The sequence below is a fragment of the Vanellus vanellus genome (genome assembly GCF_965231255.1).
Source record: "Vanellus vanellus genome assembly, chromosome: 16".
Lineage (NCBI taxonomy): Eukaryota > Metazoa > Chordata > Aves > Charadriiformes > Charadriidae > Vanellus > Vanellus vanellus.
In genome coordinates, this window is record NC_138921.1 from 9,466,962 (window position 1) to 9,492,081 (window position 25,120).

The window sequence follows — 25,120 nt, forward strand, 5'->3', positions numbered from 1 at the left end:
TGTCTTTCGTGGAGTCATGGAATGTTTTGGGTTGGAAGATCATCTAGTTCCAACCCCCCTGCCATGGGCAGGGACACCTCCCACCAGCCCAGGTTCTTCAAAGCCCCGTCCAACCTGGCCTTGAACACCTCCAGGGATGGGGCAGCCACCGCTTCTCTGGGCAACCTGGGCCAGTGCCTCACCACCCTCAGGGTAAGGAATTTCTTCCTAATAACTAATCTAAATCTCCCCTCTTTCAGTTTAAAACCATTACCCCTCATCCTATCGCTAGACTCCCTGATAGAGTCCCTCTTCATCTTTCCTGGAGTTTTCTGGGTGATGTGCCTTGTGGGACACCAGGATCTAAACAAAGCTGTAGATCTCCTAATTTGTGTTAAAAGAAAAAGATAGGAAAATAAAATTAAATTCAGATACTGCTGTTGCCCTAGGCCAGGCTTGATGGTGGGTGTCAGGCAAGGGGTCTGATGAGCTGGGAATCCAGGACAGGTGACTAGCCCAACTTCACGGGCTCGTAGCCCAACTTCATGGGCTCATAGCCCAAAATCAAGTTACCACTTCTTCACTCCTCTTGCTTGTGCTGTGTTTTGTCACTGCCACTGCTGCAAAGTGGTGTTAAATACTGCTGCTTCAGAGGGAATGGCTTGGCCTCTGCAGGGGGCGGTAAAATATATGTTCTTCAAGACACGCTTGCTGCCAGCCACGTTCCCCGAAGGTGGGACATTTGTTATTATCCCAGGAAGGTGAAGGATGTGCTACTGTGAGATGTAATTCACCCCGGCAGAGGCCTCCTGCCAGAGCCATCCATCCCTGCGGCGCGGCGGAGGACGGAGCACAGCCCTTGGCTGTGAATAAGTAGACTGAACCGGCAGCCTCTTCTGGGTGGCGTGGAAATGGTGCGGTGCCCACGCGGCAGCTCCGTGCTGGCAAAGGGGAAGGGCTGGCTTTGGCTGAGGTGAGAGGAGCCAGGGGTGTACCGTGATCTACCTGGCATGGCTGGTCCTCAGAGCCACCCCCGCTGTCACTGGGGCAGGGACTCGCCACGGATGACGGCAACAGGAAACCTTCAGGTCAGGTTTCATTGGGACAACTGTTCCCACGTGTCTAAATTGCATTTTAAAGCGGGGCTTACGTGAATAAGTAACCTCAGCACTCTTGTTCCGCAGTAATCCCCGTGTCTGCTTGATTAGTGGATAGGAAAATGATTAACTGGAAGATAATTTCCCATCATTTGGGTTTGTGGTTTTTTTTTTTTTTTTGAAAGTCTGGGCCTGTGGATAATCCTGGCGCTCTCAAGGGTGAGCAGTTTCTCATGTCCTTGAGAGTAAATGCCAAACTGCTCAGGCTTGGCTGCGGCACTGGCTTTATTTGCCAAGGACTTCAGAGCGTGCCTGAAGAACAGAGCAAGAGGGAAGAGGGAAAACAGACAAGTAATTCTGACACGCTTTAGTATTCCTGGCGGTGCTGCTGCCATCAGCTGTTCTATCAGCTTTCACAGCCCATGCTATAATTAAGATCTGTCAACACTGATAAAAGGGAGAACATTCAGTCAACTAATTAAGTATCGCTTTAATACTCTAATATTTAAATTCAGGTTCCTCAATCAGCAGAATAATAAAATGTTTTATGTCTGCTTAAATGGCAAGGGAACAGAATGTGAATATCTCAATAGCGGATTTAATTATCAATCCGCCTTGCCCCCGCGGAGCAGAGCGGCTCTCGGCGCCAGTGAAGGGGAACCGGGATCTCTGCCGGCTGCGGGAGGCGAGCGTGGCGGTGCGGAGCGGCCGGAGAGTGGGTCCCCGAGCTGGAGGGAGCCGGGTAACCCCAGCAGCACGGCCGGGGTGGCGAGGGCTTAAAATAAACCTGAGGATGCTCCGGAGGAAGGGAGGTGGGCTGGCTCCTGGCACTAGAAGGAAGACGGGAGTCATTCCGCCTGGGCTCGCAGCCTGCAATTCTGCGCGGCCGCTCTTCGTTTTGTCAGCAGCACGGTGTCAAGACGCACGGACACCTTCCAGCTAGGAATGGAGGCAGCCGGGGTGTGCGGAGGGCTGCATCATCTGCCCCGCCATCCCCCCACCCAGGGGTCCTTCCCCGCGCTGGCTGGAGCCGTGTCCTGGGCAGCCGGGCCAGAAGGGCTCCGCCGAGCATCCTTGCAAGACAGCTTGACCTGCCCCGCGCTTGCAGATGCGTCTGTGCTGCAGACGTATCCATGCTACTTTGGGCTGGAATTGTAGCCGATGGTGTGTTTCTGTTGGTTTGTTTTTTTAGCCGATTGCTCCTCGGGTCGCAGGCTGCAGGCCGTGCTCAAGCGATAAGTCTGGATGAGATGCAGATGTTTAACCGCAGTGCTGAGAGATGCCTCTTCATCCTTTCTGAGTTTGCTGCGGTTAGCGACGGCTCTGCACGCTGGGGGGGAGGGAGCGATGCGCAGAGGTGGCTCAGAGCATTGAGGGCAGCATCCGTGAGTTGGGATGCTTAGTGTGTCGCCCATGGCTCCGGATAGGGGAAAGGAGCTGAGCAGGGAGAATCGTGTCTGAGCTGGACCAGGTATTGAGTTGAGCAACCGCTTCAGCAGGCCTGGCTTCAATATTACCTTTGCTTTGTCATTTTTGCGTTAGCTTTCTGTGAATATTTTAGTGAGCACGTTTACAGGCAGGAATGTTCACGGGGAAGGGAAATATTTGTTCAAATTAATCTCCAAGAGGACCGCCAAACGTGGATATTCTAAGTATTTGCGCTAGAAACTTGATGGTGGCTGCTGTACTCATCCTGGCAAGAAACACGAGCAGCTGATGCCATTAACCCAAGTGCAGTTTTGCAGTCAGGGTAGCCGTGGTTGTAATGAGCTGGTTGCTGCTAACGATGGCTACGGTCTGACTGCGAGCTCTGGGCAGGCAAGGATGCCGGGTCTGGAGTTCTTTAAAGGCCTGAAGCTTGAAAGCTGTTCTCAGAAATTACATGGGATGGAAAAAGGCTTGAAAAAAATCAATTTGGAAAATCCCAGTCTGTTCACGCGTAATTTGCAAACAGAAAAAGAGGCGAAGTTCATCAAGGAAATGAATCATTACAAATGATTTGTTCAGCTGTTGTAGGGAGATGATTTATGAATATTGACCCATTTGTAATTGTGAACATCTCCCTATGGAAGCTGTGTACCGTACAAAGTGTTAGGGATTGGAAATCGACGGAAAAGTGCCTTTTTTTTTTTTTTTTGTTTTAATAATGCAGTTGCTCCAAAAAGCTTTAGTCAAGATTGCAGCCTTCTTCCGTTGCATTTTTCAGACGTTACTGTATGAAGGAACACTTGGTCCAAAGAGTTGTCAGAAAATACCGTGACTTCCATTTGGAAATGACTTGCCCAAGGTCAGTTAGAGTCTGCAGCAGACTTTGTGAAAGAATCAAAGTTGACTTAGTCCAAGTCAAGTGCTTTGGTTTGCTTGAAACAGTCCCTGAGCAGGAATTATGGCCAGTTAGTGTAAACATTATGTATGTCTGCTGTAGAAACCTCACCTTTGCAAAACTGAAGATTTTATCTGAGTTTTGAGGAGGTGGTATGAAATTCTGTGTAATTTGCCATCTCTGTAGGAAACGGAGTGTGGGTCACCTCCAAACGGCAGCTCAGCTGTCAGGTAAGCGTGGGACATTGGGGTGGATGAAGTTGGGTTGCCCTACTGCATCTCGCCTGGAGGTTAGGCATGGGCAGCGGCAGAAGTTATTTTGAATTGGGCAGCTAAGGAGAAAGCATCTCTAGAAGAGAAATGCCACAGAGAATTCACAATACAGCACTGGCGTGCAGCTCAAGGGTTATTATCCTTTCTCCTTCTCCTGATGGCTTCATGTCGCAATTATTTTGTGGGTGGGCTGCGGCTGCTCTTACTGTGTGACTCTGGCATGTCTGCTCCATAGCAGGTGATTTTCTGTCCGTGCTGCCCAAGTGTTTCTGTCCTGAGCATGCCACTCTGTAAGTGGAGTGGGATGACCAGCAAAAGTGTGGGGTTATTTGTTTTAAAATAGAGAAACGTGGCAATTTCATAGCCTGCAGTTCCTTCCTGACAACTCATCCTCCCGCATCAGGTTGCAGTGAGTGACAGCAACCAGAGGCTATTCATAAGGGTGGCATCTCAGCATGTAATAATCATAATTACATGAAATAATAACTATCTAAAGGGCAGCACGGTGAGTGACAAGTCAGAGAATATACCTTGACACCTGCCAAAGATGTACTAAACACACACAGAAATTTTCCCCAGGATCCTGTCACTTTGTCAACTAACAGAACCAGCCAGAGTTAATAAAATTACTCCAACAAAGTCAAGCAGGGCCTTTTCCCTTGCTGTCAGAGGCTCGCCGCTCTAACACAGGTTCACAGAGTCATCGAGGACTTTGATGTAGGTCTGGCAATGCTTTTGTTGTTACTATTTCTGGCTGTAATTAATGGGAGAAGTTCCTCTGCATGGAGTTTAATCTGATAATTATTAGCGATAATAATAATAATTGGTAAAGCGGAGGTGGCAGCAGGCTTTGGGGACCTGGCAAAAAAACCCTGGAAGGGTTTGACATTTTCTTTGCCGCTGTTCCTTCTGATGTTTAATTCTGCCTGTGCGTAAGGGTTAGAGTCCGGGATGAGGAGTACCGCGTGGCAGCTGAGAGCAATTACAATTTTTATCCCGATGTGCAGCAGCAGGTGATCTTCTGCTGTGCAGTGTCTAATCCTTTCTGTAAAGCAAACATGGAAATTGTTTGGACAGACCTCCTTCCCTGGAAAAAATGGTTATGGAAGGACAGGAAAAGGGAGTGTGTGTGAGCAGAAGATGTGTGTAGATAAAAGATGGACCACTACAACTAGAGTTAAGGGTATTGTGTGTCCCATAGGACTTGATCTTTCTAAATCCTTTGCAAGTTATCCCAATCACCCTTAAAATGAAACAGAAAATGCTCGCTGAGTGCCACAGCTCTGTGGGCGAGTGCTGGACCCGCTGCCCGAAGGCCCCTGGCTTGCATTGTGGGTGGGCTCGGAGCAGATATTCCCAATCGTCTTTGAGTATCCAACAGGAGTCGTAATGTTCGAGGTGAGCCTGTGCTCCCCTACCAAAATTGTGAGGAGCACAGTAGGAATGGAAGATGCTGAGCTATTTTTTGCATGGCTCCTTAATTATATGCATTTTAGGCGTCTCTTCAGCACTGTTCTCCGTTGCCAGTTTAAAAATTCAGACAGGACAATTAAAATAAATGGTAGGACTATTTTTTTTCTACATGGTTTTTAGATGTGGTGTTTGACCACATCCTGTTATATTCCCTGATATGGTCCCTCAACTTCCTTGGGCTGCCGTGCCTCTGCCCGCCTGTCCTCCCTTGGCTTGCATTTAGGTACAAGGGGAAGAGCACTGTGCCCGTGCACTGCAAACACAGAGGCACCCGTGCCCCCGAAAAAGGCTGTTAGACATCACGGTTGTGAAATAACACACAGGATGAAGTTCACACGAGAGGTTTATTTATCCTCCTTGCTGGATGCACCAATGGTTTCCATGGGAATGGGAAGGGCTGCACGGTAGGACGGCTGCTCTTGTTGCACATGATAGAGAGCTAATGGGGAGGGCTGCAGCCTCCCGAAGCCCTTGTTAATCCACCCCCCCGCCAGCTCCTCTGCCGTACGCGCCGCTGTGCCATGCGCCGCTGTGCCGCGCACCGCTCGGGGCAGGGACCGCTTGCGGGCAGGTCGTGGGTCATGATGCGAGAGACGCAATTTTTAGGAAACAAATGAATGTTCCCGTTGCAGTGAAGGGATAAAAAATAAATTTCCTGTGCCCCCTTTTGGTGATTAGTATTCTGGAGAGTGGAGGTGAGGAGGGTTTTTAATTTATTTATCTTTTTATTTATTTATAATCCCATAATGAAACTCCCACGGGGGAAAGCAGAACCACGGGCGGAGTTTGCTTCGTTATCACCGGGTCTCGCTCCTGCGTGGCTGCACAGAAAACCCCGGGGAGAAGGCAGGTGAATTCCACGCCGGCTGCCGCGCACTGGTGGAGGTTGTCTCCCCTCTTGAGAAGCTGCCGGCCAAATTCCGCTCCTGGGGCGCTTTCCCTGCGGGCTTTTTCTACGTCTGCACCACGACCTGCCCCGTGCTTGGTTTTGCAGGGAAAACATCCCAGAGGGAAGAAGCAGTCTCAGGCGGCCGTCAGCTGGACTGTTCCTGCAACCCTCCTAGCAATTCGGCATCAGTAACACCTCCCTCCCCTCTCGGCTGCCTTTGCGGCTTTTAAAGGACAGTAGAACATTGTCCCCGCTCCTCCCTCCCTCGCAGCCTCACGCTGTGGGCTGGCGTGCTTTGGAAACGTGGGTGCTGTGTCCATCCCCTATCCCAGGCTGGGCTCCACGGAGGGGTTGGGGTGACTGCACAGCATCCCTCCCTGTTCCGCAGCCCTCCTGGCAGGGGGGCAGCTGCACCCCAGGTTTCCCCGGATAGCCCTTGGGGGGCTTTGCATCCCTGAGACTGTGTCAGCCAGAACAAGAATCTCAATTACCCTATCGTTTGCTCGGCGGGCAGGGATTTCTGGAAGCGTGTGGGTTTCCTGGGAGCCGCTGAGTGCCATCTGCCGGGCGAGGGGCTTTGCTCCGGGGGCTGCGGCGTGCCGGGAAAACATCCGTGGGGAGATGGAGAGATTGGCAGGGAGAGGCCGAGGGCTGTTAATAATACAGTAGGTGGGGGAAAGCGGAGGATAAAACACTCCAAAAAAAAAATTGCATTCAGACAACACAGATGACAGTTATTTTGATTTGTAAATGTCTACCTAGTCGGAAAAGCTGCCATAAATAATACCCGGCTGTCAGCCTGGCCTGATCCGCGGGCTGCGCTGAGCAGGGCTGCGCTCAGGCGTGGGACCGATGGGGGGCTGTATTTTTCACAGTGTATGTACAGGATAAACATACGCTCTTCTCGCACATGTTTGTCATTGACAAATCCCCGCTGCACCTGCACTGTGTCATTACTGTGTTCAGTCACTTGAGTCTTACTTCAGAGACAGAGGGTTGTTGAATTTATTTGTTTATTTTTTTTTTTTTTTATAATTTTCCTTCTTGTCCCTCAGCTAAGGCAGGAAAATCCCTCATTCCGCAGCTCTGTTTCTGCTGTAACACAAATTGGCTGTTCGTTTTGGATTTGCTGGAGCAGCCAGCAGCGGCGTTAGTGCTGGGTGGCAATCTCTGGGTAGCCCGGTAATGCACCGCGCCGCAGATTTCTTCTCCCCAGGCTGGGAAAGCACATAAACCCGAGCCATTTCCAGGAAGATACTTGGCTGTTGCCAAGATTTCACCTGTTTTGTGGATAAACAGAGCACTTAAATCTTCAGGGCTATCAATATTTATAGATTAATCTGTTTGAAGGCCAAGAGGGAGCATTTATCATTATCCACTCTGCCCTCCGTAGGCTGCGGAACAGCATCAGCCGGCTGCAGCCGGGTCCGTCAGCCAGTGCCTGCAGGCACTGCGAGCGACATCGTCCCTGCTGTCCATCCTGACTGCACTTCAGGGTATGGGCAGCAGTTTCTTTATCGGAGCAGGAACCAGCAACAAGGGCAGGCGTTTCCTTGGTGGGATTTGTCTGAATTTAAGGTGTCTACCAGCCCTTGATGTGCTGCGGGAAAGCTGCCTCCCCGCAGGAGCATCCCACGTCAGCACAACGGGCTGCTTGTCCGAACGCTGCTGCGAGCTGCTAACTCTCTTCCCAGAGAGCAGCAACAACCTGCAGCCAAAGCAAAGGTGCTGCCTCGTGAGGACCCCCTTGCTTTTGAGTACCCACTCTTTCCTCGATCTGTTCCTGCACCTCGCGTTGGCTCTCTGCTCAGTTTTGGGGCTAAAGACCGCGTCCGAACTCCCACTTCTCTTGTCCGGTGCAGTAAGAGCTGAGCTAAAGGGCTGCCGATGCACTGGTGCTGTAGGGGGTCTGCACCCAGTAAGGATACTTTTGGAATAGAAATCTAACATCCACTCCCCCTGCATTATACTGCAGCCATTGCTGCTCCAGGCTTTATTTTTCTGCTGCTGCCAGCCCTTTCTCTCTGTTTTTCTTTTTTTTTTTAAATTATTTTTATTTTTTATGGTCCTTTGACGCTAGACTGTGGGCTTTCAGGGCGACGGTCATCTGTTCTTGGTGTTTGTTGATGGTACATACTGGGGCTGTTGGGTATGTCTACAAAGCACAGTCAAATCACCTTGTGTTGTGTTAAAGAGAAATTTCAGCCCCTTTTAGTTGTGGTGTTCAACAACATCAGCTGATTCCTGAAATGGCTTCTGAAGGCACTGATCAGTGAGTTGGGTTTACGGTCAGGTAATTGGTGAGAAGGAAGAGAGAGTGAAGAGGGTTTTTGCTTTTCCCCATCAGCTGTGAAACTGGGTCAGGAACAAGCCCAGCACCCGCAGAGAGTCACCTTAGCTCTGCCGTGACCTGTGTTTGAAATCCCAGAAATAAATAGCTGAAAAGTCCCCTGAAAGTTTGGGAAACGTTTGGGGGCAACCCTAGATGGATTTATAGCTTCTCATCACGAGCTATGTGAAATTCATGGCTGTGCATGGCTTTGTCTGGCTATTTGACTGAATTTTGCTGTGCATTCTGGGCTCAGGCAGATTTGCAAGATAAATTAGGGGGAGGCAGAGTCTGCAGCTTGAACTGGGCGCCATGTCCACATACCCTCAGGAAGCAAAGCTGCCGGGTGCTTTACACAGCTGGGACCTCCAGACTAATAAGGAAATTTCCCTGTTAAAGATGCGCAGATCTTCTAACAGTCTCTTCTTTCAAGGTGCAAATCGCTACCGGTAAATGCCACATCTGAAAATGTGTTTTGCACTGCCGTTGACTGTCCTGCCCCGTTTCCACCGGCCAGCCTTCCCGGGATCGCAAGGCAGAATTTGCTGTTAAATCAAAGTGCCTTTTTGTTTTCTTTGCTCCATGATTGATATGTCTCATCGTGTCACGGAACTATATATAGCTTCTCCCTACTGGGAGGCGCAGTGGCCGCTCCTGGCCGTGTCACCTCAGGTCGGATTAATTAACCTTGACATCATCCATTTTTGTGGACAGAGATCCCATTCCCTGCTGCTTGTAAACAGCAGCGGCTCGCAGAGGGAGCGCGGGCAGGCGGCAGTGGGGAGGCTGTGTAAACACCATCGGTTCGCACCGAGCCAAGGCATTCCCAGTGCCTACTAAGAAAGAGCAGGAGCCAACTTTTCATCTCCTTGTTTTTCTTAGGGCTTAGCAAGGAACCAGTAAGTTTGCAGCAGCTCTGATTACAAACATTTGCTCTTTTCTTTAGCCCCCGATGACTCTGCCGTTGGCTCGGTGACAGCCTTTATCCAGTGTCGGTGCTCCAGCCCTTCAACAGCACTTGGCTATTCTCTCCGCGGCCACGCTGTCCCCTTGTGCCTCGTAAGAATAGCGAGGCTGGCGTTTCCTTCGGGGGGGCTGGTTTGGTTGCCATGTCGGGGGGGAATTTGGCGCGGGGGGCCAGGGGCAGGCAGGTCAGCGGAACGAGGGTCTGGCCACCAGCTCTGGAAGGCTGCAATTGCTCTCCCAACCTGCTGCAGGGGTTGAGGCTACAGGAGCAAAGACAAGCAGCTGCTCCAGCTCTGAAATCATAGAATCATAGAATGGTTTAGGTTGGAAAGGACCTTGAAGATCATAGAGTTCCAACCCCCCCGCCATAGACAGGGACACCTCCCACTGGACCAGGTTGCCCAAGGCCACGTCCAGCCTGGCCTTGAACACCTCCAGGGACGGGGCCTCAACAACCATTCTGGGCAACCTGTTCCAGTGCCTCACCACCCTCACAGTGAAAAACTTCTTCCTAATGTTCAATCTGAACCTGCTCTCTTCTAGTTTAAAGCCATTCCCCCTCGTCCTATTGCTACATGCCTGAGTAAAAAGTCCTTCCCCAGCTCTCCTGTAGGGCCCCTTTAGGTACTGGGGGACCGCAATAAGATCTGCCCGGAGCCTTCTCTTCTCCGGGCTGAACAGCCCCAGCTCTGTCTTTAGGAGCCCTCCAGTGCAGCTGGAGCCGGCAGCGTTGCTGCTGGGCCTCTCGGTTTAGTATTTTTTTTAACTTGTGCTGCTCATCCTTACTGGCATTGAGTGGCCTCTTTTGAGAGCAAAATAAAACGTGTGCAGTTGCAGGGGGGAAACTGCTTCAAACATCACCTTCAGGTGAGCATTGTTCTCAAGGGAAGCGGTGGAATTGCTATCCCTGGAGGTATTTAAAAGACGGGCAGATGCGGTGCTGAGGGATGTGGTTTAGTGGTGGTTTTGGCAGTTAGGTTAACAGTTGGACTCGATGATCTTAAAGGTCCCTTCCAACCCAGACGATTCTATGATTCTATGTATGCAAGCGTTTAGGAAGGGCGTTTTCTTCCCCCCTCTTTCTCCTTCCTACCCCTGTCCCAGATCCTCATTTCCCAAGCTAAGAGCCTCCTGCCTGCCTGCCCCAGCCCTGCTGGCCAGCAACGGCCCGTGCTCTTGCAGAGCCAAACCTGCCGCAAGTGCTGGTGCTGGTGCTGCAGAGCAGGTGCTGGGGAGAGCCTTCAGCTGGAGGCACTGGTGGGCTGGGGAAAAGTGTGCGTGTGTGGGAGGCATATTTCAGGCTCCTACTGTGACTTATAGAGAGTTGAAGTGATCTGAAGTCTCTTCAAAGTGTCTCACGTTTTTTGGATGTGGTGCCTTCATCCCGTCAGTCCTATACCTGCCTGTGAACTGGTAATGGGTGGGAGGGTTTTTTTTTTTTGCAGTCTAGCGTAGATTCTCATCCTCTCAAAGCCAGTGGGATTTTCTGTTGATTCCTATAGGGCTGATTTCCATGTTATGGCTGAGCTTTTGTGCGTGATGTCCCATATTTCTGCTCAGCTTTTTAAAACTTACTTTTCACTAACGATTCTGGAGCTGAACATACGGATAGGAGGGAGTAAACCCCGTTCTCTGTCTTTAGGGCCCTGCACGGACTTTACTCCTTTCAAAAGAGCCCCCGCCTGGGTAAAGACTGAAAATGCAGCGTGCTCTTCCGAAAACTGCTTTGTGCTTGCTGCGTTTTGAGACCTCATAGTCTAAGACCCATTCATGCTGCTCTAGTCAGAGAAGTGGCCGAAAAGGGCTTACAAATTAATGCAGGACACCTCATCACACTCTTTCTTTTCCCCTTTGCGTGGAGGCTTTTGTGAGCCCAGTTCTTTGCAGACTGATGCAAGACGCGCAGGACCAAACGCAAAGGGCTGTTCCTCTTCAGGTTTGGGCTCTCCTCCATTGCTGTGCTGTGATTTTTTTTCTTCGCTGTCTCGTTGGTGTCGTTCCTGCTGCGAGCTGGCAACCGAGTCGGCAGTGAGTCAGTGGGAGTGGGAGGCTGCTGGGCTGAGACATGCCTGGTTGGTTCCTCCTGAGGTTGTGAATCTGCAGGACGGTTCTGAGGTCACCCCTGTGTTTAGCGATGGTGATGATGATAATTTCCCAGGACAGCAGCTGGAAAGGCTCTGTGTGGGTCCGGTGGTGCAGGATGTACAAGGAAGAAACAGGTTGGAGGTGGGGACAGGAGGGATGCAGTAAGGCGAGTGTGACAGACATGTTTCTGGAGAAAGAGCGTCCAGCCGCAGTGCCACCAGCCCTGAGCATCCCACCTTGCCAGCTGGGTTCATAGGGGTTCTGGTCTGCAGGGAGGGAAGGGGGCAGATACCTGAGGTCCCAGCAAACCTTGCCCTGCAGCCAGCCCTTGGCAGGTGTTTAAAAGTCAGACTGAGACAGAGTTTTCAAAAGTTTGGGCAGGTGGGGCTGGGATTTAGGAGATCTGAGTTGGTTTGCTGACTTAGCCCCGGCTTGCCTGGGTGACTCTGGGGTGGCTCCTGTAGCTGACCCTGCTGCTGCCATTACTGAGCTTTGGCTTGAGACTTCCAAAAATAAGTGTTGCTTTTTTTTTTTTTTTTTTAACTTGGAGCATAAGTGCTTCTGTTTTATTAGAAAATACTACCGAAGGATGGCAGGGGGAGAGAGCACGAGAGATTAAGTCTACTCATGGACTGGATCAGAGTATGGTGTTTTGTCTCCCACTGTGCTACCAGCTGTATAAGACGAAAATGTCAGAAATCCTGCAGCAGGCAATTACAGTCCGACGGCAGGCTGCCTACCACCGAACCTCGGCTACTCTGCTCTTGGTTTATCTCCTGAAACAAGCAGTCTTGCTCCCAAAGCTCTTTGCCTTATGCTTTCTTGTTAGAAGTCTGAACTGCCTTCGTGTCCCTCAGTACGGCCCTCGGAAAGGCTGGGGGTGGTGGGAAGAGGGAGGGTGCTGGCCCCGCGGAGGGGACGGGCTGCTGTCAGCCTAGAGCGTTCCCCTTCTCGTGCCTCACCAGCATCTTCCTTCTCCTCACGCTGTTGCATGTGAGATTTATTTCTCCAGCCTCCACAGTACGCATTGGCTCTGCATTTTTCTGGCAGGAATATCATTTTGCTACTTCTTGCCCATATTTTGTGAACTTCCCCAGACCTGTTATTTTTCTTTTATTTCTCTTTGTAACACTTTTCATTCTGGAAGGATCTAAGCTTCATTCATGTATCTTTTGCTCTGTGCTCTACTTTCAGCACATTAATAAAAATAACTTAAATTGTACTAGGCTACAGACAAATCCCTGTAGTATCCCATGTGTATCTCCCTTCAAGCTGATGCATTTCTAGTCCTTATTTTTCCTTTGTTCATTACGCATTAAACAGGGACAGAGGTGCATATAGCTGAGCCAGATTGGAAGCTGATGAGTAATAAAAAATTGCTCTACATTTGTGAAATGGGGAGTGGGGTATAATAGCCTAATGTTGTGAAAACACAGCTGTGAGGAGAGGGGATGGCTGATATTAACATCGGTAAGTACTGAAGGTATCAATGCGGCACAGCTCGGATGCTGTGATCTTCGGATTAAGCGAATCCTGTCTGCTGATCGCTGGCTGCAAGTGGCTGTGGTGGCGCAGCACCAGCAGCAGACGGGGCGGTGTGACCGCGGGTGCCGTACCGGTGCCAGAGCAAGGTGTGGGTCCCGGCGGCTGCCCGGCTGCCTTTGCCACAGGCGCGCGCATCCCCCATCGCCCAGCTGCGGGCAGGAGGATGAGCCTTACACTGGGAAAAACTGCTGTGGCTGCGAGAAGCGTGGAGCGTGTGTGGCTGATGTACCGCGGGGAGGGCTGACAATAACCGAAGGTTCGTTAGCAGTTGCCTCTAACCAGAAAGGTGTTTACTGTACGGTCTACACAGTGCCGAAGTCGAACCCTGCAGACGATTCCCCAGCAGGACTTGTGGCAGAGAGAGCTGCCTCTTAAATGCCTTGATAGTGAAAAGCAGAGCCTGGCTAATTGCCATTAGTGCTTGCCCTAGGAATACCTTGACTAGTCTCTCTGGCCAGTGCCCCGGTGGCACTGGTGGGGACCAGCTATCCCCATCTCTCCTGACATCACCCAGAGACCTCAGCGAGACACCAGCACGTGTGGTCCTTGGTGGGCTGATGGGGGGTCGCCACCAGGCTGGGGGGGTGACACGCTGCTGTCCCCCTGCTCCTCGGGTGCTGGGTCCCTTGGGTGCCGCCTCTCCTCGTCCCTGCTGCCAACACGCGCTGCGGCGGCAGCGGGTTTGGCTGATGAGCTGGGGGGAGCGGGGGACTGATGAGCCCGTGCCACCGTGAGACCTGAATGCATTTGTCAATCAGCGTGTTTTCTTTATTTTTTCAATGTACTTTGCTGAAGAACTATTATACATAATTGGTTCTGGATTACTGCACAGACCCCGTTCAGATAACACTTGTCACCTTGGGAATAGCTAACGATACATAACAAACCAGCAGCAGCGTGCTGGGGCTGAAGGGCTTTATGTGCGTGTATGTTTTGTCTTCTTTTTGTTTTTAAATGTCTCTTGAAGAATAAAAATACACGCATATTTTAAGCAAGCGCTTCCTTGCACAGATCTGTTTTGTTTTAAAACATCAAGTGTGTTCCTTTAGCGGATCAACATTATTGTGTTGCTCTTCTGATGCGGTGCCAGTTATGTTTATTTTCTTAGCTGAAATTATTTCCTCAACAGATTTGCTTTTGAAAGGACACTGTTCGGTGCATATCTTGTTCAAACCTAAGCTCATCTAACTACGGCTCTGCTCTTCCCATAGATAACGTGCAGATAGGGAACAATATTAGTGGAAAGCAAATGCTTGTAGCCAAGCCATCTCAGAAGTACATCAAAATCTGTACGAAACAGACTTTAAGCAAATGAACTCTAAAGTCCTGGGTTTGATTATCTCCGAGAATCCCTGCTGAAACTAATAAGGCAGCATCATGCAAAAGACATTCTAGACTCAATATTACCAAGTATTAATTATTGTTATCTCTTTGCTGGCTGCTGGCAGTGGTTGCAGCCCTGCAATTTAGCTTTCCAGCAGAAAGAAAGGTATGGGAACAAAACTAGAAAATAAAGCCGGATATAAACACATCAGACCTGAAACAAAAGCTGCCGTGGTGCACTGTGGTTCCTTCCCCAAACCACAGCCTCTGCTTTAAGAAACTGGCTTTGAAACCATCCGTGCTGGAGAGCAAACTTTGCCACCGCTCCTCTTGTAGCAGCTTTTCTTGGACCGCTGCGGGCGAGAAGAGGCCAAGGGGGCAGGGGAGGGAAAGCCCAAGGCCTCTTTTCGAGTCTACCATGTGCTCGCCAAGAAATGCAACTTGGATGACTTTGTACAACAGTGACATCTGGTGATACCCATCAATATTTACTGTTTCCACCTGCTTTTTAAGAGGGTGGAGTTAGAGCCTGCAGACTCCTTATTACTTGAGAAGTAGGTTAGAGTGAAGCCCTTGGGTTTGACTGGAGACGGGCCAGGGCTGCTCCTGGCAGCCGGCTTGCCCGGTTTGGTGCAGGTACGGCGGCGCTACAGTCTGCTGGTGCTCGGTGGGCAAAGGCTGGCTGCAGAGGGACGTCACCGGCAGGGAAGGGTGCTGCGGAGCGGGCTGGGTGACAAGCTGCCCTGTGCCATTCGAGTGAGGAGAAGGGGCGTAAATCTCTGTGACTCCTCTTGAGCCCCTCTCGCATCTCCCGGGAGTGCATCCTGCCGGGCAGGGGCTGCTTCTCATTGCGGACCTTGAGTCTTGGTTAGGCCTTACTTTTATCCAAACCGGTTCAGCCTTTCTAATTATTAGGGGAAAACTTCCAATAAGATGGAAAGTGCTCTCTATTGATGAGAAATATTTTGCCCATCTCTCTGTCAACGCTCCGAAGTCAAATAGCAAAATGTTAGTGGAAGGTGTATGGTTGAAGCCGCAGTTTATTCCCTGTGGGTCCTTCTGTCATCAGGGGAATTGGCACGGGCAGGTTGTCTGCTGACCACAGCCACCTCGCAGTGGGGGAGAGAAGAGGGAGAAGAACCACCGCTTCTGGTCTCCTTTCTTCTCCCTTCCTGAATGTCCCGCAGGAGGTGGTAACGTGCCTTTCCTCTTTCCTTACTGCATGTGGCCTCTCCCTGCCCCGCCGCTCAGTTTGCATCCAGGGATGTGATTTGGGGGAAAAAGGCACATTTCCACTAAATGGTGGTGGATGTCATCATCACCTGGAGGTCTATATGCCATAGGTTTGTACGTCACCTCTTTTTCTTCCTCCTTCCCAGTATTTGTGCAAATTAAAGCAATTCAGAAAAAGAGGTTTCTACGGGTTAATTCAAATATGTGGAGTGTTGGGAAGAAATCGGGTTGTTCCCCCTTCAAGGGATGAGAAATGGGTTTAGGCTGAAATCCTGGTGGCGCATCTCGACCACCTCCCAGGATCAGTGCTTACGTGAACAGGCCATGCCTGCTGTTACGGCTCTTGGGAAAAGAGATAGCTGTGCTGCCGCGGCAGGGACTGCGTGCCCTCCCGTACCGCACCAAGCATGTAAATGACGCTTAACAGAGAACTAGTAAGAAAAATGATGGTTTGAATGTGCAAACGTAGGGGACAGAGGGAGAGGCCTGTACTGAGCCTGAATTCAATTTCTTTAATATTAGACGTTATACTAGGCAGTGTCAGTGTGATTGTTCCATACCTGTTTCTTTCCAAAGGATGGAATATGAACTAAATCACCCCTCGGAGAGTAATAGTAAGATAATGTTTTCACACCATTAGTCAGATGCTAAAATAACAATGCACCTTTTCTTCTCCCTGGTAATATAAAACCAGAAACAACAATCAAACAGAAGGGTAACACCTCATATGCTGCTCAAAGAGTTTTCTTTCAGTTTTGGAAACTTTGGTATAATTGGGTGCAGCAGCCCTTGCATGTTTGTTTCCATAAAGTCCTGGTTCTCTTAAGGAAATCTGTACCTCTGTATTGCCTTCTCTGGCTTGTGTGTGCCTGGAGTTTCCGATGTGACACTGTGTTTTGCATCTTCACAACATACCAGTAAATATTCCAAAGGAAAAAATTAGGTTTAGGTGAATTAAAAAGCAGATAATCCCCACAGTCTCAAGAAGAGGGAGACAAGATATCCTATAGGTAAAAACCGTGGCACACATCCTTACAGATGGACAAGTGGTTTCAGAATCCTATTGAGAAACCAGACGTATGCACCTTGTTAAACACCCTTTAGTTTGTAAGAGACAGTTTATTCAAACCCAGCTGCTAGAATTTGGTAAAATGATTCTGCCTGTGCTGTTCAGACCACATTGAATAAATCTGTGGTGCCAGATAAACTGTTCGTTTTGAGAAAAGGCGTATTCTGCCTGTGCCGCTGGGATGGAGAGGGCCGACACACGACTTGAGATCACACTGTCCAAGGACTGAAGAATTAATGGAAAACTCAAAGGCAATTTTTTCCCCATTGATTTCAGGGAGGCTACAATTATAACAACCGCGTCACAGGTTTGGGATGTAAATGACAGCCAAACAGCTCCGACACTTGTTTTCTGTTGGGCTGTGCTGGTCTGCTGGTAAGGTGGGATGTGGGCACGGAGGGAGTGAATTGACAGTGACTATTGGCAGTAACAGTACTGCAGTCAGTGGGGCTGCACAGGTATAAGAAGTAGTTCAGGCCCTCAGGGTTCCCTTACTGTTTTATTTCGGAAGTAGCAGGAGGACAGGCAGTGCTTCAGCAATATTTGGTAGTGGCTGATCCCTCCTTCTACAGGAAACTGCCGCTTCTCCCCCGACTGTTGGGTAACGATGAGTATTAACATACTAAAAGCAATTTCCCTTTTTTGCCAAGAGAAGTGCGCATGGCTGGAAAAGGACGTACGGGGACTGGCAGGTTCTCCGTAGAGACTTTCCAGCGAGTTTTCTGCAAGGGCCAGAAACCTTCAGGCTCGCTTAGGGGGCAACGGGGAGGCACGCTCGATGCAGCCTCTTTCAACAAACTGCTCATTTATAGAGAGTCCATCCCGCCGCGTGCTCTGGAGCGTCCCCTCAGCTCTGGTTTACCTCACTGGCTCCGGCTTGGCTCTTCTGAGCTGGGGCTTTGGCAGGGCTGCCCCAAAGAGCTCCTAGCCTCGTGCCCCTGGGCACCAAGGGACTGTGAGTGGTTCTCCGCTCGTAACCATGTGCCGGGTTTTCCTTGGAAGCCTCCAGAACCTGCTTCTGCTCCTGGGAAGCCGGGCCTGTCCCACAGCCTGTGCCTCCCCGGATTTCATCTCCCTAAACCCACCATTCTGCTGGAAACCAAAAGTTCCCTCGTAGTCCCTCAGGAATGCTTATTGACTTTTATGGTCTTTAAAAGACCTCTGCATGGATTTGTAATCATTCTACGTGTACACCGAGCAACACTAACATAACTGGTAATTAATTTGTTTTAATTGTTTTTATATAATCCCCGCGAGCGACCTCATGTTTTGTTTTGCATCTGTTATGTTTCTGACTCAAATTTTAATGCCTTAATGGGAACAGTGCCAACTGCTGTAACACTGAGCTATGAGCAATCTCCTGGCACGCTTCCAGTCCTTTATTGTGGAACTAACTATACAGCACTGTAATTTAACTAGCAAAATGTGGCAAATCACTATTATTAATAACAATAAATCTATTTCTGCAGGTTGACAGCATTAAAATAACAAATTACTCTGCAAAGAAAGCTGGTAATTTTGGGTGCTTTCCACTGCGATCATTGCAGAAGTGTAATATCCATTATTAAGAGCCCTTTGGTGTCTCATGAAGGACCTGTTTGCACATGACAATGCATCATAGTACTTACTATGGGGGAGGATACGGAGGCCTTGACCGTGGCTATTTCAGCAATTCATCATTTTAATTTAAACGTTAATGGCAGGATGGGGCAGGTTAGGGAAAATTGTCTGCCTTCCCCCCTTTTTTAATAATCCTGTCTCATCCAGTTAGTCAAATCTTAGTGCCCGAGATCTTAATTTCTCCTCCTCTCTTCACTCCCCTCCGCTCTCTGTCGCCGTCTTCATTCCTGAATCCACAGTGCCCTGCAGCGTGCGAGTCCCCCGAGGTTTAGCCGAGTGCTGGATTTATGCAAGGCTTCAACCGTGAGAGTGATGCCCACCAGACTCTCCTATTTTTAAAAGAGTTAGCAGCCGAACGGCTACAGCCCGCCCTGGATTGCAGCAGCCCGGTCGCTGCAAAAAGACCAAGCCGAAATCAAAGAATCATAGAAGGTGGGGTGCGGGGAGACGGAAATCACAGGCTTAAGATTACTTTTGGGCTGAAGTTCCTGGTGGAATTCACATACTGCACCTGGAGGTTGTCCTGAAGGGGTTGTCCACATCTAACCCCATCCGATCCCCACCAGGGGAAGCCGGAGCAGTAACCCTAGTTCTGCGTCGCCCTTGTGTGACACAACCCTGATTTTCTACAGCCTAATTGAAGAAAGCCACATCAACCCCTTGGCGTCTTAGCAGCTGTAAGAGGGAGTGATCGCGAGGGGAACGAAGCGTGCGTGCCGCTCCTCGGGGTGAGGGTGGGGAGATGTGGGCTGTGGGTGGTGAGAGGGAGGTAATTGAGGTCGCGATAGGGAACTGGTGACTGTATGGGACTTGGGACTTGACTGACTTAACTGCTTATTTCCTTTGCTTCCGTGCTTTGCGTTGGCGGGATAGGCATTCTGGTGAGCCTAAATGGGAGTTAAAATATCACGGAAAAGAGAATACTGGAGTATCTGCCTCATAAGTTGCAGGCGCCGGAATGTTCTTGTATTGTCTCTTTGTAAAGTTACTGTTTCTCTAAGAATTTATGATATACCCAGGGGCTTTATTCACTTTTTGGTTGTTATTTCAGGGCAGTCCTTATCCAAAGCCACTGCAGGTAATGGAGAGGTGGTTACTGGTCATCGCCTCGGCCCCATCGCTTCTTCATAGACTGGGCAGAAAGCTTCAAGGTAGCGTTTATGAAGGGGGAACGTGAGACAGGAGTGTCTGTTGCTGCTGTTTCTGCAAGCTGATGAATGCGTTCCCTTGCCCTGTAAGCTCTCCCAGCCTAAGCGGGTAGGTGTCAGTCTGGACAGTGGTTGGAGTGGAACCGTGCTGGAGACCCTCAGAGTGTCTTCTGCAGTCGGTCATCTGCTGTCAGCTACTCAGCAGGTGATGCCAATAAACTCCTCTGCAACTTCAGCATGGGTCACTGTTAGTAACTCACAGCTCTTTCAAATGGAGCCTTGGGAAGAGCAGGATACGCTTAGAATGTCGAGAAGAAAGGGTGCAAGGCGGCAAGGTCACAAAGAGTAAATTTGTGATGCGGAGATAACTGGATGGAGAATAGTAAGGGAATGGAAACAAAACTATTTGTGGGGAATGAAATGAAAAAGCCTCGTGCAAAGAGATCTGGTTGACAAAACCACCAGAAACGTCAGGCACTGGGAATCAGGGAAGAGACTATGGTCCAGAACACGGTCACCGCGTGTTTGCCTCTGCACCAGTCTCAGGGAGCGTGGAGTCAGGGGGCTGGAAAGTCTGTTGGGTGAGCAGGAGGAGACTGGCACAGTTTGCTAAATGGTGTTCGAACAGAGCAGTAGTGAGTGTGAAGAAGGAGCGAATCTACTCACTGGTGCAGCTGAAGAGGTTGCCGCGCGGTGGTTTGCAGTGGGCCGCCATGTTCCCGCTGAACTTCTTCTGTTAAAAGAAGTGGCTTAGAGCTGGAAATTACTTTGACTCTTTGCGCTTGTTGAAGACGGAGGACATTCAGTTCCTCACCCCGTTGGCTTGCAGCAGGATGGAGCCTGCCTGCTTCTGCGTGGGAACCCACCTCTGCGTCTGGACGGGGCCTTGAAAGCTCCCCTCGCAGAGCCCGAGCTCGCCGGCGTCTCTTGCGGGTCCGGTGGATCCAAGCGCTTAGTCAGTTTTCTTAGCGATTAAAGTATCTCCTAGGTAGCTGAGTGGACTCCGCAGGGTTTAACCGGCGGCTGTCTGCAGCGAAGGCCCCAGCCGCGCCGTACGGGGCTGCTTAGAGAGGTGCAGCCCCTCGCGAGCACTAATAGTCAAATCCGGCTTTGAGCCGTTATCCAGCCTAATCTGCCGATCAGACCGTGATAATTCAAGTTTAGCCAGTTCGACACCAGCTGCTGCTCTCCCAGACAAGTGCCTATAGCTCTGAGGGGCGACAGTACTGATGGGTTTCTCAAGGCGGTTGTGGGGCCCAATTCTCCTTAAAAAAAAAAAAATTTAAAAATTCCTAGTTTATTATCCGCTGTTTTCGTTCTTTGCGTCCTGTGCTTTGCTTTCCGTCAAAGATCCCGTGCCACTTGACAAACAAGATGAAGGCACTTGACCCTTCTGAGTGTTTTCATCCTCTTGGTTTGCAAAGCAGCCAAATCCTTGGTCTGGCACGACGGAGGGCGGTGGTGTCCCCAAGCCTCGCTCCACCACTGCAGCATGGGGTTTGGAGCGTGCCCCAGATTTGCTGGTCTTTGAAGAGTCATGACAATTTTAAGGTATGTGTTCGGAGCAAGAGCCTGGCTTTGGTGATCTACTTGATATTTTATTGTTTTCCCTTTTTGTTGCTCTTGATCTGTCCCTGCCGTTCAGCGGCAGCACTAGGCATGGGCAGAACAGGCAGTTAGGCAGACTGCTGAGGGCTGTAAAACCTCCTTTTTTTTATAAAGACTGGACAAGCATGAGGCAGAACCACGTACATGAGTAAGCCTATACTGGGAGACCTATTTTTCTCCACTTAGGTCCCCCACTACGTGAACTCCAGTTTCCCACCAGGCACCTCGCGCTGTTTGTATGAATAATACTCTGCAGCTATGCGTATGCTGTCTGTGGGGACAGGGGTAATTGTTGACATCAGATCTCGGTTCCTTTGTTCGTGGCCTCTAAGGATGCGAATACTGAATTTCTAAGCTTCGCTCTCTGGTATTGCAGAGCTTCAACTTCTGGGAAGCAAGTTCATGCAAGCAGTAGACCATGTACTTGATGAGAGCTCTGCTGTCTGCAGGAGAACATGGTTAATTTAAATCTGAAGATATTTCCACCGTTTTGTTATTTGAACTTCTGTTTTCTGCAGGAGTGGAGATACGGAGGAAACGCGCGTTGCTGCAAAACTGCATTAAACAGAAAGTTGGCAAGTCAGAAGTGGCATAATTTATGTCTCCAAAAGACTGTTTGACAGTGATTAAACTAAAAAAAAAAAAAAAAAGAAATAGTTTCTCTTATCTTAAAAGGCAGAGGCCAATGGTATTGGAGAAGGAAGGCATTGGCTTCTGTGATGGGAACAGTTATCTGCAAATTAGCAACTGATGCTGCTGTTTGTGACAAGGCAGCGAGATGGTAAAATAATGAACCAAAATGCAAACTACCCTGGAGCTGAATCCAAGTGTGAAGAACTCCACTTTTAACGATCTTATTCCTTACTTGGTCTCCAGCAGGAATTAGAAGCAAGATTGTGCATCTCTTGGGACCATCACGGTCCTCAGATATCCAGTATGCAAAACAAAAGGGTGTTTGCCAAGGGGAATATTTGTGAGATCCTCTTTGCGTGGCGCGGGCGCTGCGCACACTGTCCCATCACTAACAGCAGGCTGACGGTGGGCTCGGTTTTCCCGTGCCCACGGCCGGTTTGGATCCTGCTTCGCAGCAGCCCGGAGGAGCCCTGATCGCATGGTTTGTGAGGATTAGGAGCTGGCAACCAGAGCTCTACCTTTTCTGTGAGAGGGTTTTTTTTTTGTTCCCCTTGTTAACTTTTATTTTCTATTGCAAGTGATTATAACGAACAAACACTGCGAAAAAATGTTCTTTTAAACTTTGAAACTGCGCTGTGAGCGTAGGACATGGTCGCAAACAGACTGTTAGACTTGAAACTGCCTTCTGGAGAGAGAGCACAAATGTGGGGGGGTGAAAAACGAACCGCTGATCTACAGCTGTGGCAGAATAGTTGCCTTGGGATGGAGCAGGCTAGCTGGAGGGGTACCATAGCAATATAAGTGATTAAAGTCTAGTTTCTTTCATCTGTAGATACTTGAATAACTTTCCGTTAGTTGAAATTGGGTTGCAAATGAACATCCCCTTTGATCTCTAACGAGACTTTCTAATCAGCGAGGCCTGAGCCCCCAAAATGCAAACAGTTTACACTGAGGAGACCAATAGAAAGATCGGAATCCTGAAGAACAACCTGCTCCAGCATCGAAATAAAAGTGGAGGTGGATCTTTGGGAGGCAGGAGGAGCAGAGGGTCAGAGAACTGATGTGGATTGCGCGAGCCCCGGGAAAGGCAGCCACACCACGGAGCTTATTCAAGTCCCAAAGTCTTTCACAGGACCCTCATTCCAGGTCTAAATCGTTAGTGAGAGAGTCTTGACCAGGCTCCTGATTTGAATGATGAGAATGTTTTGGGTGGATAGAATGACTGTTTTGTGTGCGCAGCAGAGAGCAGGGTGGGGGAGAACATTGGGTGGGTGCCTTTACTGCTCCGGTTTTCATTAGGGGACTACTGATGCAGAACCAAAACAGAACCTCTCCCCCGCCCCCCCCCTCCCCCCCCCCCCTTTTTCTGTAAATACAGACAATGTATTGGTTTTATTTAAAAACATGAGTATCTAAATAGTGTGGTTTATTTTATCGGTTGGTTAATATCTAGATGATATTCCTTATAGGGTTTGACAGGTCAACTTCTTGACCTAAATTACTTAACAGCGTCTCTTTAATGCTGAATTCCCGGCTTTTGTTGGTCTGTCTCATAGCCAGGGCGTTATCTAGCGTATGGAATTTGATTTATTTCTGTGCTGGCATGTCCAGAAGAATCCGTGTAAAGAAAACAAACTGCATGTCCCCTTCACAGGAGATCTTGGCTGCTATTTCTCTACCCACTAAAAGCTTTATCACTCAGCCTTGTTATTACCATACTAAACGGAACACTTCAGAGCTTAGCGGCTTAACAAGATAAAAACATGCTTTGCGGTTAATGTGGTTACTGTAGGCATGCACATGGGGCCGGCGAGGAGAGCTGCTCACTTCCTGCTGGTGCAGCTGCGGATCGGCGGAAAATAACTTTGCTTGATAAAGCCTATGAAAGCAGGCAATTCAAGATATATTTCAGCTTTATCAGGGTAACGTGCTGAAGAATGACCTAAGGTAGAGGAAAGTATCCCTTCCTCCCCGGCCACCCTGCTGTGTAATTCGTATCCAAACCAGATTTGTGGTCTGCCAGGATCTCTTTCGGTAGTTCTTTCTTTGGGCCGGCGCTGTTGAGCGCAAGGGTGTTTTCCAATTCAAAGGGACAGATTGGGATTCCCCTCCTTACACCACATCTTGAAAATAATCCAGAATGCCTTTTTTTCCCTGTGAGTAATGAGTGTCTCGTGTTGTCTGAAATGTGTAAATTTAGGAAAATTCTCTTCTCTGCATCACATACTTTTTGGATGTTTGTGACTTTTGATCCATGATGAAGGCAGATGTCTGGATTCTCAGCTGCTAGAACTTCACAAGAACTTGATTTCTGATGTTTCTTCCTCCCAGAGGTCCAGGTTTGACTCCTCAGGAGAACACCAAAACACACCTTCTCCTGAAATACTTCTGAAGAAGTAAATTTGCAAGTGTAGCTCTGGGATCCTTTTCATGGACCTTCCCAGAATTCCTGAATATATCTTGGTTTTGTTTAAAGCATAAGAAATACAATAATTAGACAATCTACAGAAGACGCCCAAAGGTAGCTTTCTATCTTAAGCCCAAGAAGCAGGACACGTTATGGTTTGTCTCTTCTGGTGTTGGTTGATTCAATGTTCAAGAGGGATCTGATTGTTACAGGAGCACAGTCCATCCTTTTTTCTCCTTCCCAAAACTTCCTGGGCCTGGCTCCCTCATGAGACCTCTTTCAGCCTTCCTTGTCTGTTTTTTATTGTTGCTGTTAATGTTCTACCTTTATTGCTTCCTTTCCCTTCCCTACATCTTCCCTTCCCTACATCTTCCCTTCCCTACATCTTCCCTTCCCTACATCTCCCCTTCCCTACATCTCCCCTTCCCTACATCTCCCCTTCCCTACATCTCCCCTTCCCTACATCTCCCCTTCCCTACATCTCCCCTTCCCTACATCTCCCCTTCCCTACATCTCCCCTTCCCTACATCTCCCCTTCCCTACATCTCCCCTTCCCTACATCTCCCCTTCCCTACATCTCCCCTTCCCTACATCTCCCCTTCCCTACATCTCCCCTTCCCTACATCTCCCCTTCCCTACATCTCCCCTTCCCTACATCTCCCCTTCCCTACATCTCCCCTTCCCTACATCTCCCCTTCCCTACATCTCCCCTTCCCTACATCTCCCCTTCCCTACATCTCCCCTTCCCTACATCTCCCCTTCCCTACATCTCCCCTTCCCTACATCTCCCCTTCCCTACATCTCCCCTTCCCTACATCTCCCCTTCCCTATTTTTTCCTGAAGGATGAGCTGTCCTCCCACAGTGCGAGCAAATTTACTATCCCGAGGCTCTTTGCTTAGACAAGGCAGCCATTTTTAACCACACATTTTGTAAGCAAAAAGAATATCCATCCTCCAGGACAGCGCTAACGAGGATGTTTTTGTGGTTGTCATTGCGTACTAACTTCCTATCAACTGGGATTGCTGTGAGCTGAAAGATAGCCCAGACTGTTCAGCGTTGTTTCTCTGCTCTTTGCATCCCTTCTCGGCGGGGATACAGGACAAACAGATAACGAGCATCA